The sequence below is a fragment of the Nicotiana tabacum genome, chromosome 2 (genome assembly GCF_000715075.1).
Source record: "Nicotiana tabacum cultivar K326 chromosome 2, ASM71507v2, whole genome shotgun sequence".
Classification (NCBI taxonomy): Eukaryota; Viridiplantae; Streptophyta; class Magnoliopsida; order Solanales; family Solanaceae; genus Nicotiana; species Nicotiana tabacum.
In genome coordinates, this window is record NC_134081.1 from 35,430,686 (window position 1) to 35,449,290 (window position 18,605).

Genomic DNA, 18,605 nt, shown 5'->3' on the forward strand with positions numbered 1-18,605 from the left:
TCGAATTTTCAAATTCCAAACTTACGCCGAACATGTCTAAACAACTCAGAATCACCTCAAATTTTTCACTAAAGTTCCAAATGACATAAAGAATCTATTCCAACTCCCGGAACCACAATTTGAACCCGATAACATCAAATTCAACCCCCGATCAAATCTATAAACTTTCCAAACCTTCAAATTGCCAACTTTTGCCAAATCGAGCCAAAACCTTCTAGAAATATCCAAATACAAAAATAGGAATATGCCCAAGTGCAAAATTATCATTCGAACCTAACGGAACCATCCAAACTCCAGTCCGATGCCAAATACACAAAAGTCAAACTTTGTCAACTCTTCCAACTTAAAGATTTTAAAATGAGAATCATTCTTCCAAATCAATCCTGAATCACGCAAAAACCAAAACCGACCTTACACGCAAGTGATGATACATCATATGAAGCACTCAAGACCTTAAACCACCGAATGGAATGCTAATGCTCAAAACGACCGATCGGGTTGTTACATTCTCCCCTGCTTAAACATACATTTGTCCTCGAACATGTCAAGTGACATTCCAAAGCCATCAAATCATTGTACAAACTCACCATACACATACCCATGGGTGATCCCACGTAACCCCAATCCCTATAAGCCTGAAAACACAACCTAACTGAAGATGTTTTCTTCAACCGTAATCCATAAACCTTAAATCCAATCTCCAACATCTGGAATTCATCATGAAACCCGATTCTCCCATTTGGAAATTGTACAAGTCTAAACAGGTTGTATCAATCCACAACCATATTCCAAGATATTTTCACATGATATACCACATAACTCAAATACTCATAGCAATAACTTCCGACCACAATAGATGTTTAATAACAAACTCGTTACCGGCAGCATACCTCATATCAAATAAAACCTTATTCTGAAACTTTGTACACTACTGAGAATGAAAGAAACATATAGAAACTCATAATCACTCATTAGATCAACAAGTTGTGGAGCTCTCTCACCTGCCAAGAACCATAGCCAAATTCTAATGTGACTTCTGACATTATTCTTCCAAACATACCTTAATTAAATCCAATAGCACTCACTCACGGTTCAATAACCTCATCCCATCCAGTACAAGCTACTCGACCGACATGTCATATCAAGACCACCTAGAGATACATACCATGCAATCTGTGCACCAAACAAGCAACAACTCGAATATGACCAATGATGGAAGGAGAACCAAATAAGCACCAAGGATCATATCCCAACATAACTTCGCTGCGGCGCGTAACCCGATCCAAACATACTGATCCACATGGATTACCCATTGCCCAAATTATCATACCCATCGAACACGTGTATAATAATGGCAAGCATGCAAATTGCATGGTCATAACCTTGGAGAATTGGATAGCACAATATACCACAGACAGGAAGACCATAACCAAGGCGTAATCCACCATTCAACGCCCCAAAAGCCATCTCACTCGAATTTCTCCACACGGCCCTAACAGTACTGCATCATGTGTGTAAATATCTAAAAGTCTTACAACCCATCATAGCATTAGAGAGTAACACATGGAACAAATCAGGACATGAATAAGATTAACTCTAGTCGATGACACACCCCTCAACACTGGTTGTGCGGAGTAAACAAACCCAATCAGATGTAGAGTGCACATTCTTATTAGGCCTACCAATGGCCCCCCAAATCAACTCCTATCATACACAAATAGGTAAATAACCTTCCAAAAGTCCCTAGGAACCTATCCATAACATATAACATCAGTTGTCTAACTCTTGTTATATCTTCAAAGTCCACAACCAAGGAATAGTCTGCCTCTCAAAACCCATAGTCTCCAAATCCCAAGAATACAAGAATCTCCATATTTAATCCCAGCTCCACCACTCAAATAACTTACACATCCCTCATACACAATCATCTCACATGAAATACTTTCATAAATCTCCCGTGCGACGTAACAAAAATCTGAATGTCAGCAATCAACAACCAGGCGATTACTATAATACTAGTCAAGCATCCGCAAGTCAAAACACACTACGCCTTCTGGAATGCGCACCCTTCTTAGGTGATACGAGATAGTGCCGGCATTCTTCTAAACATCTAAAACCGTCTATGCTGCCTAGAACCCATGACCTCCCTTCGAAACTGGACCGCAACCATGTACATGCAAATCTCAATCCCACACGACGCACCTCATGTATCATGCCATCATATGAAAACACTAGAATCCCATTATCAACTTTGAATCACAAGTAGGATAAACACCCCATCAACTAGGAACCTTCCACTTGACCCCATCCAGGAGAAAATCACGACACACAACAAACTTCCCATGCTTGTAGAAAACGCTTGTCCCAAGCTGTGGTCAACACCATAGAGAACTCTTCGAAACCCATTTTCACATAACCAAGCCATCAGAACTAAATCCCTCTAACTCAACCAAGACACGCAGATCGCCCAACCCAAAATTATTTCCACAAACACCTGTAGAGTCTCACAACACCAAAAGAATTAATCATTTCTATTACTATGCTGTTCCAAACCACTACCAAGTTGACCTATTCCTTCGAGTTCCTCTTGAATTGCCTTCAAGTTAACACTTAACCTTGCAGTACACTATGATCATTAACCAAATCTCAGTCCAAGAGATCCTAGCATGAAACCACATTGTCCTAAGGCCCATAAGCCCATGTATTCCCTCTTAAATACCCAATAGTACCGCAACTGAGATGTCCACTCTGAAGAGACCTTCTGTGAATTTGAATCTGCTTTTTTAACCTCTCTGACACTGAAATGTAGAATCACTAATCATATAGAACTACCGCAAGTCTCGGCACCAACTAATACAAATCTCAGATCTTAGCAATATACAAATTTGGGAAATCCTCAAATACCACATATGAATTTTGAACTCATTATACCCTTCTCGAGAGTCATCCACTATGCTCTAATCTCCAATGCACGACCAAAACAAGTCGAACGCCTTGTGATCCATTAGAATACAAACACCAAAAGAAGGAACCTCACCTTTCAACAACCAAGTGAATTCCTTCTCCTTGCACACTACATACACCACGAGTAACAAATCTGAATCATTCCATGATTTCTATATGCCCATAAATTATAGTACATTATGCATCCGACAATTTCCTTCCCCGTACCATCCTCGAATCAGCCTCCATCATGTCATAACTAGTCCACAAATATGCCTCAGACCCAAACTGATATAACACATAACCATGCAATCTGATCGTCAATAGCAGACTTTCCCACTTGGCTCAAAGCCATAGAACATAATACCTGAAAACCCACAATATCCCTACTCCATACTGTCAGGATCTCACATTGTAATTCAACTAAATCCTTCATAAGCTCATGTAGTACTAATCATAAAATGCCTCAAATCATTTGTTAAGCGCATACTCATCCTCGTGACAGTCATGTGAACTTCCTCAAGCGATCGAAACTCAAATTGGCAACACATATAACGCACAGGTAGAAAGAAACTTTTCACAGAAGCATCATATGGATCTCAAAACCTCAGAACATCCCGCATGAGATAACCCACCTACTTAGCCTCAAATTGGCATCTCTTTATGAACCTACCATGGTCACAACCACTATGCAATAACTTAATTTTTCCGAGTCTGAACTCATCAACAAGACATAATCATTTACTTCATCCCACAATTATACAACTGAAGGATCCTTTAACACACTCGAAACTTGAGACTGTACAACATATCAAGATATAAATCAAATACCCATAGTCCTTTACACCCTAAGAAAAATTCTTCTCATCGCATCCAAACCATCTAAGCACATTCCTCAGTCACATAATACTCACCATATATCTATTCAACCACTCATTGAACCATCAATCCTACTCCTAGGGACTCTACCAGACATATAAGTCCAAAAGCACATACTCACACAACCGAAACCATCGAGCCTAAGCTGCTGTCTAAGTCTGGCCTCTAGTCCCCTAGACTGGCCGATTTCTAAACATAACATACGAGTGGATGGAAGGAAATCAAAGATATACGCTTCCGGCTGAATCGATGTTACACGATAAAGAAAGAAAGGTAGGAAGTTTCCTAGATACCCGTAGCCTCTCGAACATAAGTATGGATGTCATCATAACAATCCGCAAGACTCTACTAGGCACTTGCTCATGACTCGTAGAACCTATGAACCTAGAGCTCTGATATCAACTTATCACGATCCAAAATTCATCTAGTCGGGATGACACCTAACCCAACCCGCTAGGTAAGCCAAACAACAGTCAACATCACTATAATGAAGATCGCAAATAATCAATAAATAAAATAGTTGAGTTTCCATACAATAACCCAAGGATTGGTAGTACAAGTCACGAACCACTAAAACTTAGATTTACAAAACTGGTGAAATGAATCAATACATCTGTTTGGAGTATACATGAATAGAGTACGAATCCAAAACTACCAAATACAAGTGGTAGCTATATCCAAAAAGCAGGTACTTCTTCAATGCCAACTCCCGTCATCCACAGCAGCTCAGCTCCAAGATATGCACGCAAGGTACAGAAGTGTAGTATGAGTATAACCGACCACATGTACTCGAAAAGTATCATAACTAACCTCGGCAATGTAATAGAGGCATGAATTATCAATGATAGTCGCTAATAACTTGTTAAATTCATAAATTTCACAAATGCACAACATTAATATTATCAAGTTATTAATCACATATAAAGCTGTCTCGGTGCACAAAGATGATATAACATGCTCTGTTTAAATTAACTCGAAAAGTATCATAACTAACCTCGGCAATGTAATAGAGGCATGAATTATCAATGATAGTCGCTAATAACTTGTTAAATTCATAAATTTCACAAATGCACAACATTAATATTATCAAGTTATTAATCACATATAAAGCTGTCTCGGTGCACAAAGATGATATAACATGCTCTGTTTAAATTAACAACCCAGCATATAGAGAAGATAAGCGTGAAATACCAGATAATCCTTCATCAGTTGCATGTAAACGAGATATGCATGATTAAACAAGTCAAGTCACACGGATTCATATAATGAGAAGATATATATTGTGTCTAATATCATCAAGTAAGGTGTGCATATAGAGAAGATATGCATAAGGCATGTATACACCCCGGAGCTAGAAAATAGAGACGAGATGCAGCAAAATCATGTATACATCCAAGAAAATTACAAGTAGAGAAGAAATGCAATAACCAAAACAAAGACTAGGCAGTTTTCCTCATATCGCGTGTATACCATCAAGACAGAAATATGAGAGGGTCACCCTAGGGGGATGGATACTTAGCCACATGTCGCACGAACAAGTCACGTTCAATATATAACTACCGCACTGACAATTCACCTGCCAATATAACTCAAATCTGCACGGACAACTCGCGTGCTATCAACACAATTCATATCACACAGAAAGCATATTCAAGAATACATGTACATGAACAATGGATATCAAATTGCGTACTCATGGACTGATATAAGTGATACACTAAGGTGTAGGTGTTGCATGAGTCAAAAAAAGATTCAACTATTGGTTTCCCTGTAGTTTATGAAAGAGAGTTGCCACCTAATATTTAAAGGTATACTAGGGTACCTATTTATATATTAGATTATTATCCTATTAGTCTGCTAACCGGTGAGATTTGGGTAAGGTTTCTTGTTCTACCAAGGAGGAGGTGTTAGAAACCCCCTAGAACCTACTTGAGGTAGCTCCATAGGACTTAGACTAGGTTTAGAAAATTAGATGTTAACATTCTACTTAGTTTAGTGCTTAAAATTTGTAACTTTTTTTATATCTTGTTTAAAGTCTACTGTTTGAAAAAAAAATGTAGTATATATACTTTGAAAAGAGAACATAGGTTTAATTTGTAAAAGTCTTTTGAAAAAAATATTTACATCTACAAGATTGAAAAGATTTGTAAATGTGGTTATGTTTTAATATTTTTATCTTTTGAAGTAATGGGGTTGTTTTTGGGTAAATCTGGTAGAGTAACAGATTATTAAAAATGGGTCTTGAATATACCTTTGAAAATTGATATCAACTTGTAGCCATATTTTGAAAAAAAACTCATTGAAGTTTAACCCCCACCGTATTTGATTTTTGTTTGTTTATAGAAAACCAACTTTGAAATCATCCTTTCAATTCTGGCTTTTAAGAGAAAGGGTCGCTTGCTTTTCAAATCTATTTTAAAATTCAAAAGAGCTTGGTTAGCATATATTAATAAAATCTTGTATATCAAAAATAAATGACCAAAGTGTTGTAGTTTTATAGTTTAACATAGTATAAACAGTGATTCCCTTTTAATTACCTATGGGCCTTGGCTTGCCTAGGTTCCTAAAATAATTAAAGCTCAATAGAAGCATTCAATAACAACGTTAGTGTAATATATACAGAGAATAAGTAGAAAGTTAGATTTATCTAAGAGTGAGGAAAGGAGAGGGAACTGGACTCCGAATTTGGGCCAAAGGAAATGTAGGCCTAGCAGACTTCTAACATAGCGGCGGCAGGCTTCTGTAATTTGGACTCTAGGCTATAACTTGGGCCTGAGTTCTAGAGAACTCAGCAGGCCCAAATTCGAACATTCATACAAAAATATAGAGAAGACGTTAGTGATGCTACATAAGGCCTAATAAAATAGGTTGTAACATACAATTGTGATTAAGAATAGAGTAAAGACAATATGAGGCCCAAAAAGACAATGCCATAACAAATAAAATATGTAGAGTGAAGACTAAACTTTATTTATATTAATCCTAAGAGGATTAATGAAGGTCAATGACTAAGAGATTAGGGTGAGACCTTATTCATGAACAAGGTATCCTTGGAATCTCTGGTGCTTCAGAGTTCACAAGGGTCTCAAGGACCCCGAGCAGTGCTTTTGTTAGGGAGGGACAACTCATTCACAGACTAAGCCCCATCCCAAATACCCTTAGTTACACACAATCATTCTTCTCCAAAGGTTTAGATAGAAATGAGGTACTCACTCTAATAACCATCAACAGTTAAGACAAAAGGTTCAGGCAGACATAATTACCACAGAAACTACATAGAATACTATCATCAGAGTATAAGGATATGAACAGTGTAAGATTATACTATCAACTTTAAGATCACAATCCAAATACAAGAATGTAGGTTGTTGCAAGTGTTTGCAACATACAAGGACATTCATCATTCATCTGAACACTTTGAAGAAATTAATCACATATGTGAAATAAATAGAGGCAACCACCAGTAGACTAGTTCAAGTTTGAGATGCTAAGTTAAGTGTTCCAGGGGATAGAGAAGATGTGTATGTTGACCTTACTAATCCTATTGGTAGGTTTAAACCTGCAGGAATTCTTAATCTAATCCAAAGTAGTAACATGATCACTTATACTATCAGGTTCTCAATCCAAATTCACATTAGATTATTAAGGGCCAAGGTATTCAAACAAGCATGGTACAATACTCATCCAAACAAGGCAAGTAAATATTAATGAGTTTTCCTTTAGTTTATAAGTGATAACAACTAACTTTGAATTCTGAATTCTATGTTGTTAGGCTATCAAGATTCAGCGTCTTCCTTATGGAATAATACAGTTATAAGTGAAGAATATGAGGGCTCAAGCATGAGTATATCTTAAATGAAAGACAAGCGGAAAATTTTTTAACAAACAACTAGGTCTAGAGGCTTAACAGAGGATATTCAAATACATACAAGTGATGTTCCTAAAGGACTACAAGATTATAGAGTATAGAAGAGGAGCAAATAATCTAGAATCAGACTAGTATGTTCATTACAGAGGTTCAATTCATGAGAACAAGGAAGTTTCACATATATTAAGTGGACATAGTCCTGATGGCTGATTAATCAATCCAGGAAGACAAGTTGATGTGATAACATAGGAATCATGATGAAGTTAAGTTTTAGACATATTAATAGCATAGTTAACCCAAGAGATAATATAGCACAAATGCAACAGGTGTAACTTTTAACCAAAACTTTTAAGGAGAGGTTAATAACATAGCTTAAACTAGGCTAGAAAACATGGTAATAGCTGACAGAATACATATAGAATTAACTACAGAAACTCATTAAGACTTAGGTCAATCCCTTTAGGCAACATTTATATACTAGAATTCAAAGGTGTAACTATGAAATCACATAAACAAGAGGATTAATAAAAAACTTTCAATCCTACACACAATGATATTTTAAGGGATTATAAGATTGTAGGACATATTTGAATAGCAAGAAAAATAAGCTGGTGAGTTTAGACTATAACAACTTTGTATTGGACCCTTAAGTGTACGCAACAAACATGGTCCCAATATTGTTAAAGTAGACAGATTAAGCATGGATCAGCAAGTGATATTTTTTATTTCGGGATCAAAGTAATATTGGGAAAGTAGACATAGAACTTTTAACAGGGTATCAGAAGAAACCTAAGATCATAACAGTAGTATAATTTCGACAAAGCATATGTAGAGAATCATTACATCTCTTTATTAACTACCGATATTCCGCAAGACTTAGATTTGTTTAGTTTAAAAAAACATTTATCTGGTCAAACTTATTAAGCACATAGGAGAGTCGACCAACATTAAAATAGTTTCAGGTATCAGGGAAAACAGTTGGCTCATACAATGAGGATAATATTCAATGTTAAGGCATGATAATCAGTCATAAGCTGATAGTATACATTATAAGAAAAGATAAGAAGCAAAGATAACATGGTAAGCATGATTATAACTTAAACAATTAAAGAATGAGAGGGGTATGTATACACTGACCTTCTACGAAGAAGCAAACCAAACCAAAGTCATTTGTTCAGTCGTTTAGGAACCAAAGACTCAATTTTCGAATAGAGGATGAACTCGGAACTGGAGAAGAGAAAAGAAAGTGAAAATCTAAGCTTTCAGTTATGTAATTGTGTGTGTGTGCTGATTCTCGGTGGTTGTTGTTTCTTTCGCTATGTTGTTAGGTGAGAACAACTAAGCCACTATTTATAGTATCTTCAATGCTTAGGCTTCCGGTAGATTTCAAATAGTGAGTGCAAGATCATAATGAGTTAATGACAATAGGGAGAAAAATCAGAAAGAACAGAGGGAAAATCGAGGAAGGAGTTTTACCTGGGCGTGTGAGAATCAGAATCGACCATTGATAAGCAAAAAAATTGGTTAAGGCTCAAACGTCCAGAGGTCACTGCGTTTGACCTCTGGACATCGAATACTCATGATGAAGCTCTGAGAAACCTCCATGCATGCCCCAATTTGATAGAGCATGAGAGGAATCAGATGACTTTGAAGTTTCAATTTTTGGCTAGAGTTTTGGATTTGGGCGTTTTGAATTTATCGGTGGAAATGAAAAAGAATCGACGAGATTCATGGCTCAAGAGGCAAAAGAGATGATTTGAGGCTGAATCAAGTGCACAAATTTGTGCAAGGATTTAGGATTTATGGGTTTAGGCGAATGAGAGAAGTGAGAGAATTTTGAGAAATTATGGCGGTCATGTAAGGGGAGAAATATTTTAGGGTTTAGGGATTACTAGGTTGGTCTCTAAGGTTAAAAAGGTGGAAGAGGTTTGGGTTGTTCGATCATTTGATCAGTGGCCCTGATAAATCGGGAATTAAAAGTTTTAAAAATATTTTTATGAGAAAATACGAAAATCGTTAGATCTTTGTGATCCAACGGCTATGGTAATATCTGATGGGAGGGTGAGAATTAAAGGAAAAATGGTAATAAAATGTGGACCGTCGATTATTTGAATCGACGGCTTAGATCATTTGTGTTTCTTTTGTGAGAGAGATTAATGGGTGACATGGCACGTTTTGATCGGTTCGCTTGGGTGGGACGGATTGCCAACATGAAGTGGAGAGGGGTGGACCTGGACCGGGTCAAATGGGAGATTGGGCTAATATTTGGACCAATTTTAGTTTAACAGATAGCCACATTGTATTTGATTGTGCATTTGCAATTGTACCCTTTTGATCTTTAATCCCTTTAATATTACCTTAATTAATTCTAATTAAATGTGATAGAAAATATAATCATCAAATACACTCTGAATTACCGTAATTAACCAATTTTTTATTAAACACTTATTTACTAAATTATGAAAACTAATTTCGGATTAATTTAAATAATAAGCGAGTTAATTAAAAATCAAAGGTTAATTTGTTAAATTAATTAAAACTTGCGTATCAAAATATAGAGGTTATTTTATTAAAAATGGTAAGTGTAATATATTTGAAATATTTAATACAAAATTATTAATGTAACATTATTAATTATATAAAATAAGTATTATTGATTGGAAAATATTTTCAACACATTTATTATAAATAATTAAGTATAAATAATTTAATTTTGAAAGGGATGGTCCAAATTGGTCGTCAACAGTAGGCATGTGCAAAGTGTACTACCACAGTTCAAATCAGGCGATTACGCCACAAGAATAGCAATTAACATGTTAGATCAGGAGATCAACCAACCAATAATCTCTAACATGATTCAATTAACTCTTAAAGGGGTACAACATAGGAAAAATATGATAACAAGAAGCTGAGAAATCAATTCAAATCATATAATAGCCTAATCACTACACCGAGAATGGATAATACCCCGGTGCACGCACATGGGCTCAATCTCCTCACATGTGAGACACCCATAGCGCATAGCCAACACTAATAACTCAGGAAACTAGTGCCTCAACTAAGTTTAGGTAAGATAGTTACCTCAAGCAAGCCAAACCAATACTCTAGAAATGCCTTTTTCGCACGAATCGGCTTCCGAACGGCTAGAATCTAGCCAAAAGCTACTCAAAAATATCAAATAATGCCATGGGAATCAAACCCAAACGATAAAGGACGAATCTTAAATCAAATACTCAAATTCAACTAAAATGTCAACCTAGGCCCGCACCTTGGAACCAGACAAAACTCACATATTCCAACAACCCATTCGAACACGAGTCCAACCATACAAGTTTCAGCCAAATCCGACTCTGAATCGATGTTCAAAATCAAATTATTCACTTTAGAAATGTTTTTGCCAAAACCCCCTTAGTTTCACTCTTAGATTCATCAATTATATGCCAAAATCAAAGAGGGAATTATGTATAATAATCAAATCCAAGTCAAACCAATCCAAGTGGTGAAAATTACTTCAAAGATTTCCCCAATCCGAGCTCCTAATATCAAAATATGATAAAATGAGTAAAACCCTCGAATATAACTTATAGATCTGCTCCAGGAATACCCATCGTGATCGCAAGATGAGCTTCGTGATTGCGAAGCACAAAAGTCATGGCCCAAGGATTACCCTTTGCATTCGTGTCGCATACCACGCGAACGCGATGCACAAATAAATCAACCCTCCACGAACACGAAGGCAACACCACCAGCTCCCATCTCTCCAACTCGAACGCGATAGCCTTGTCGCGAACGCTAAGAAGATATTACCCAGCCCAACAAACAACTTTCGCGAATACGGTCCCTCATTCGCTAACATGAAGAAAAATCTCCTCCCGTCCAATTTCCTTATCCACGAATGCGATGTCACCCACGCGAAAGCGTTTCACAGATGACACCAGCAAAAACCAGTAATGCAAACATGACAAAAATGGTTCGAAACCACCCCGAAACTCACCTGAACCGCTCGGGACCCCATCTGAACAAACTAAAGAGTCCCAAAACATAACACGGACCTACTCGAGGACTCAAATCCTACAAAATAGCATCAAAATCACGAATCGCATCTCAATTCAATCTTAATAAACTATTTCGAATTTCCAAATTCCAAACTTATGCCGAACATATCTAAACAACTCGGAATCACCTCAAATTTTTCACACAAGTTCCAAATGACATAAAAAACCTACTACAACTTCTAGAACCACAATCAGAACCCAATAACATCTAAGTCAACTCTCGATCAAACCTATGAACTTTCCAAACCTTTAAATATTCAACTCTCGCCAATTAGAGTAAACATCTTCTAAAAATATCCAAATATGAATCTTGGCATACGCCCAAGTACAAAATCACTATCCGGACCTAATGGAACCATCAAAACTCTTATACGAGATCAAATACAGAAAAGTCAAACTTGATGAACTCTTCTAACCTAAAGCTTCTAAAATAAGAATCATTCTTCTAAATCAATCTCGAACCACTCGAAAATCAAAACCGACCATACAAGTAAGTCATAATACATTATATGAAGCTACTCAAGACCTCAAGCCACCTAACAGAATGCTAATGCTCAAAACGATTGGTCGGGTCGTCACACCTCAAAATCCACCATATCCAACAACAAGAGATCAATTATGGTATCAAAACCATTAATAGTAATGTCACGACCCAAATCCCACCAAGGTAATGATAAGGACTAACTCGCTCTCTAGGAAAGCCAACAATCAATCAACAATAATGAAAGCAAATTAGCTAAAGCTTTAATAGAATCATGATATAATATGAAGGCAGAAATAATCTTAAAACCAATGTCATAAATATAAATATTTTAGGCAGGAGCTAAACATGATCACAATGGTCTACATAACCAAAACCCCGGTATCACAACTATCACAAGCATATAATAAGGAGAAAGAGTATGAACTGAGTAACAATGTCTGAAAAGAAATAAATAGACTGCATAGATAAGTAGGGAGGGGGACTCGATGTGGTACAAATTGGATCAAGTAAATAAGCTCACCACGAAGTCTCCATATATATTACCTACTTTGCTGGGTGAAAACTAATACCAGACTCAGGACTTGCACAAACATATGCAGAAGTATAGTATGTGTACAAAACCACAATACCTAGTAAGTATCGAGTCTAGTCTCAAAGAAATAGTGGCAAGGAATCGACATCGACACTCACTAACAGTCCAATAATCTGATGACAACATAAACAAGATATGGAATAAAGTATGGTATCAACAAATGAGTAAGAAATCTTAAAACTACAGTTCTTACAAAATTCAGGCATACTTTATAGATAAGAAGATCAATTCAGATATCAATACATTAATCCTCATATCAAGATATGATACAGGTCCACGATAACCGAGTCAATATATATATATATATATATATATATATATATATATATATATATATTCTCAATTCCTTTCTCAACATCTCACAACATAAATCCATGTGCCTGACACCAACCACGTGTCCAACCATGCACCAAATATCCTGGGTGCTTATGCTCAAAGGGCCCAAAGTATCATGGGTAATCACCTGACTCCGGAGTGACGGATCCACATACAAGCATTGATCACTTTATATTAATGATCAATGATCAATAACTAATAATCAATATCTGCTCAAGTGTCTGTAGTACCAAAATTATCAACTTTTCTCAATAACTAAGCATATGTGTATGAAACAATGTAATAAAGAAGCATCAGACACCACAATAAGAATGCAGATAAATGAGTATATGGCTAAAATATGGCTATGGCTAATCATGTAATTCAATTTATCAGAACGACTCAATAAGCTACTTAAGCATGAACAAGTTTAATTATATCATTTAACATGAGTCATTTAAGCCATAGAAACCACCAAATCATGGAGCAAATAAGACAAGTGTATGACTACGGGTTAATAATAAAGCTCAACATGATAAAACATTTATTTATGCCCAAATCAATAATTCATAACCTTAAGCATGCTCCTAAATCATAATTAAGAATTATCACGTAGTCATAAGGGCTATGTGGTTTAAAAAAAATTAAAGTGCAAAAAGAAAGTCAAATGTGAGTAGTATTCAAGGAGGGTGTAGTAACTTGTATCTCAAATGCTTATCCTACCATTCCCTAAGCCTACATTACAAGTTTAAAAAGTTCTTATGGGATCTCCAACCGAATGTTCTTAAATTGACGGCGAATTAAACTATGGGCAAGTTTATGGCATGATATTTGTTAATACTTGAAATTCTTTGTTGAGAGTGAGTGTCTTTATGCATTTGTCCCTTATGTTGTTGTTGTAAATATGATAATTTTGGGACTTTATTTCTTGTGAGGGCATATGGATTATGATGGATTGATGATATTGATAAATTCCAAATTGAGTCAATTAAGAGTATGTAACAAACTAGTGCTTTTGAATCACTTCTTGAGGCTTGGTTGTTGTCACTTAGTTGTTTTAAAACTCCATTGCATTCTTGAGATTGAGTTTTTAAATAAGGAAGTTATTCGGTTGAAGTTCACATTCTTGTAGCCTAATTATTAGTACCAACCATAAGTGTTGTGCTTAATTGGAGAATGTGATTTGAGAATGATAGCAATATTAATTGATCTTTCAATGGAAGAGCCTCATCGAGTTTTTTATTTTGATTTGCTTAAGGACAATCAAATACTTTAAGTTGGGGGTGTTGATAAGTGGTGATTTTTTCACTTATTCTAGTCCCTTTTGCTTTAGTTTTTATATGCTTTAATTATAATATGAGGTTATTTTTGGTATGTTTTGCTAGATTTTTAGGTGAAAGTAGTCATGAAGAGAGTTGAGATGAAATGAAGTAAAATTGAGCAAAAATAGTTGAAGAAGTGCAAAAATTGGTACCAGTAGTTTCGCGCATACGGGGTAGTTACTGCTTGTGCGGACTCGCATATACGAGTGTCAGTCTGCATCTGCGGACTCGCATCTATGAGTGTTAGTCTCCATCTGCGGAATGGGAGTTGATACACTAAGATCGCATCTGCGAATATTTTTCCGCATCTACGGAGGCGCATCTGCGCTGCGTTATGCGCATTTGCATGAGCGCTTCTACGCTTCAGAGTCCGCTTCTGCAGTATATCAATTTCCACATAACTTTGCATCTGCGAGCAGTGTTCCGTATCTACGGAACCGCACCTACGGAATCGCACCTGCGGAACCGCACCTGCGAGGATTTATTTGCAGGTGCGGCCAATGATTTTCAGACCTGGCAGATTTGTAATTTCACATTTTCTCTATCCCAAATCCACAAATACATGACCTAGCTCATTTTGGAAGATATCTTTGGCAGTCTTTGGACAAAAATATGGGGGCCGAACCGTGGTCCTTGAGCTGCCTACGTATCCATGGTTGTACGAGAGTCAGGCTACGTGTAGTTCTGGATCCAAAGGCGAATGAGGCCTATGGAGTTATTAAGAAAGACTGAATGCTTTAAAGAATGATTTTCTTTGAATATGATGGTTTCATGAATGGTTGATATCACATAAGGAAAGTAGGGGTGGCAATAATGTGAATGGATTGTTATGGATGCGTAAGGCAATGTGATTGGGAGCGACTGCAGAAAGAAAAATGCTCAATTATCGGTTAGCAGTTATTTGGAGATCAAAAAAATGCGAACATTGAATGAAAACCGGAGCAAGAATTGCTCCTGTTCGAAGAATAGTTACCTTCTGTATTACCTGCAAACCTCAAAACATAACGCATGCGGAAACCATACAGATACATAACAATTATAATAGCAGTTATGGGTGCGAGAACTTAAACATGATGCAAATTCCCTTTGGATCATGAAAGTTATCCTTGGACAATGGGAAAGATGTCCTTAGACCATGATGTCTTGGGCCATTAAGCGTATAATAAGGAATTCGCAGGCCATGAAATGGTGTCCTTGGGCCATGAGGATGGTGCCTTTGGACTATGACGCCTTTGAATAATGATGTGCATCTTTGAGATCCTTAGGACATGAAATGTTGTCCTTAGGCCAAGAAGATGGCGCCTTTAGACTATGACGCCTTTAGATAATTTGGCGATCTTTCAGCCCATGAAATGCAAGGATGTAGGATATTCAAATATTTGACAAGGAGAATGGTCAGTGCTTAACACATGGAAATGGAGACAGTAAGGATTAACCTTATGCAAGAATGGAGTCAGACCTTTTAGCCTCATACAAAAGGAGGAGGGTAGTGCTTAGCCTCATACAAAAGGAGGGCGGTGCTCGAACCTATAAAAATAGTCAGGGAAATGCTTGCCCTATGAAAATTTTGAGACACTACTTAGCCTCATGCAAGTAGAAGGGTGGTGCTTGGCCCTATGCAAATAGTTAGGGCAATGTTTAACCCTATGCAAATGTGGAGACAGTGCTTAGCCTCATGCAAGTGGAAGGGAGATGCTTGGCCCTATGCAAATACAGGGCAATGCTTAGCCCTATGAAAATATGGAGGCAGTTCTTAGCCTCACATAAGTAAGAGGGCAGCGCTTGGCCCTATGCAAATAACGAAGGCAATGTTTAACCCTGCGCTGGTGCGGAGGTAGAATTTATCCTTATGCAAGTGGAAGGGTCATGCTCGACCCGATGCAGACAGTGAGGGTGGTGTCTGACCCTGTGCAAGTGTAGGTAGATCTTATCCTCATGCAGGTGAAGGGTAGTGCTTGACCCTATGCAGATAGTCAGGGCAACGCCTAGCCCTATGCAGATGTGGTGGCAGTGCTTAACCTCATGCAAGAAGAAGGGCGGTGCTTGGCCCTATGTAAATATTGAGGTTAGTGCTTAGCCTCATGTAGGTGTGGAGTCAAATCTTAGCCCCATGCAAGTAGAACATTCGTGCTTGACCCAATGCAGATATTGAGGGCAATGTGAGTGTGGAGGCAGAGCTTAGACGCATGTAATAGGAGGGTCGTGCTTGACCCAATTCTGATAGTAGGGCGGTGCTTAGCCCTATACAGGTAAAGGCAATGCTTAGCCTCATGCGATAATAGAGGCAAAGCTTAGCCTCATGCTGGTGATCTCGTCGCATATCCTTTGCGGACATTCTTAGCTCGATGCCTTTAGGCTTGGTAGCATTTATCCATTTCAAGATGGTGATCTCGTCGCATATCCTTTGCGGACATTCCTGATAGTGTTGCATGTTATTCGTGCATTCAAAGAAAAATTGTAAGTTGAGGGGGGGAGGTTGATTCATGCTTCTGGCTCCGCATCCCGTCCTTGTCTCTGGCTTTGCTGTTTGGACTTGACACTTCTATGCTTTGAGCCTGCCTAGGTAGCATTTGGCTATTACAAAGATTTGAGTTTTTCAAATATGCAATGTTTGCAATTGGTCAGTTGTAAAGAGTTTAGTTATTATTAAAATATGTGATAATGCATAAAGTAGATAGTTTTTGTTGAATCATAAATCGTGACACGCATTGAGACATTGCAACCTCCTCATCTTGTATAGAATTTTGAGGACTCCCTAAAAATTTAAATTCTTTCCCAACTCAGACAAATCAGCTCTAATATATTTTTTGATAATACTCTTTCGCGACTCTTGGCGCGATGATATTGGATCCGACAAAACTCGGAGTTTGCCCCAATTCTTGAACACGGAGGGAAGTGGAAATTTTATTATAATGTGACCAAGCCATAGGTCTGCCTATGTATCCCCTCTTAAATGGAAAGTAGGTCAAGCGTAGTTCATATTACATCAAGAAGAAAGTGCGAATACAATCTTAGACATAATATCTTTTGATGACAGTTGAATTGATGGGTTTTGGCCATATCTCTCTATCTATTTCTGATAGTATGAGTGTTCCTCCTGTCACCACTCGGTGAACCATGTAAGGACCCTGGCAGTTTGGTGAGAATTTACCCTTTGCCTCATCCCGATGTGGGAAAATCCACTTCAATACCAGTTGCCCGGTGTGAACCGTCTTGGTCTTAGCTTCTTGTTGAAAGCCTTTGCCATTCTGTTCTGGTAAAGTTGGTCGTGACACACCACATTCATTATTTTCCTGTCAATGAGGGACAACTGATCATATTGACTCTGTACCCATTATGGCTCACTAAGCTCAGCTTCCTGTATGATCCGTAAGGAATGGATTTCTACCTCGGCGGGTATAGGAGCTTCGGTACCATAAACTAATAGAGAGGGAGTTGTCACAGTTGATGTTTGGACCGTAGTGCGATATCCAATCAAAGCAAATGGTAACTTCTCATGCTAATGTTTGTAGTTGTCTATCCTTTTCCTTAGCATCTTCTTAATATTCTTGTTGGTGGCTTCTACAACTCCATTCTGTATGCGATGGAATTGTGGTGCTTGATCTTGAATGTCTCGCACATGGCCTGCATTAGATCACTAATCAGGTTGGCAGCATTGTTAGTGATAAAATGACTCGGGAACTCCGAATCGGCAAATAATACAATCTCGAACAAAATCTGCTATGACCTTCTTTGTCACGACTTTGTAGGAAGCAGCGTCGACCCATTTGATGAAGTAATCAATGGCTACTAGGATAAATTTATGTCCGTTGGAGGCGGCATCCATGCCCCAAGCGGTAAAAGGGCCAAGCCAAACTCGTTACATTAAGCTTGTTGGGTGGAAATTGTATCATGTCAGCATGCACTCAACACTGGTGACATTTTTGTACATACTTGATGCAGTCAGTTTCCATAGTCATCTAGAAGTATCCCCCCTTAGTATCTTCTTGACTAAAACGAATCCATTCATGTGAGGTCCGCATGTCGTGGTATGTATCTCTTCAAGCAGTCTGGTTGCTTTCTTGGAATCAACACATCTTAACAACCCGAGATCAGGAGTCCTTCTGTATAGAATTCATCCACTCCATAATAAATGATTATCTAGTCT

General features: G+C 37.7%; 1 long non-coding RNA gene across 1 annotated transcript; it reads right to left on the bottom strand.

Moving 5' to 3' along the window:
• Positions 1 to 4,586: 4,586 nt before the first annotated feature.
• On the bottom strand, positions 4,587 to 9,553 carry LOC142170594 (uncharacterized). The gene is made up of 2 exons (XR_012699859.1): positions 9,167 to 9,553; positions 4,587 to 8,917 (listed from the first exon to the last, which is right to left on the bottom strand). It is a non-coding gene; the product is annotated as an uncharacterized LOC142170594 (long non-coding RNA).
• Positions 9,554 to 18,605: the final 9,052 nt, after the last annotated feature.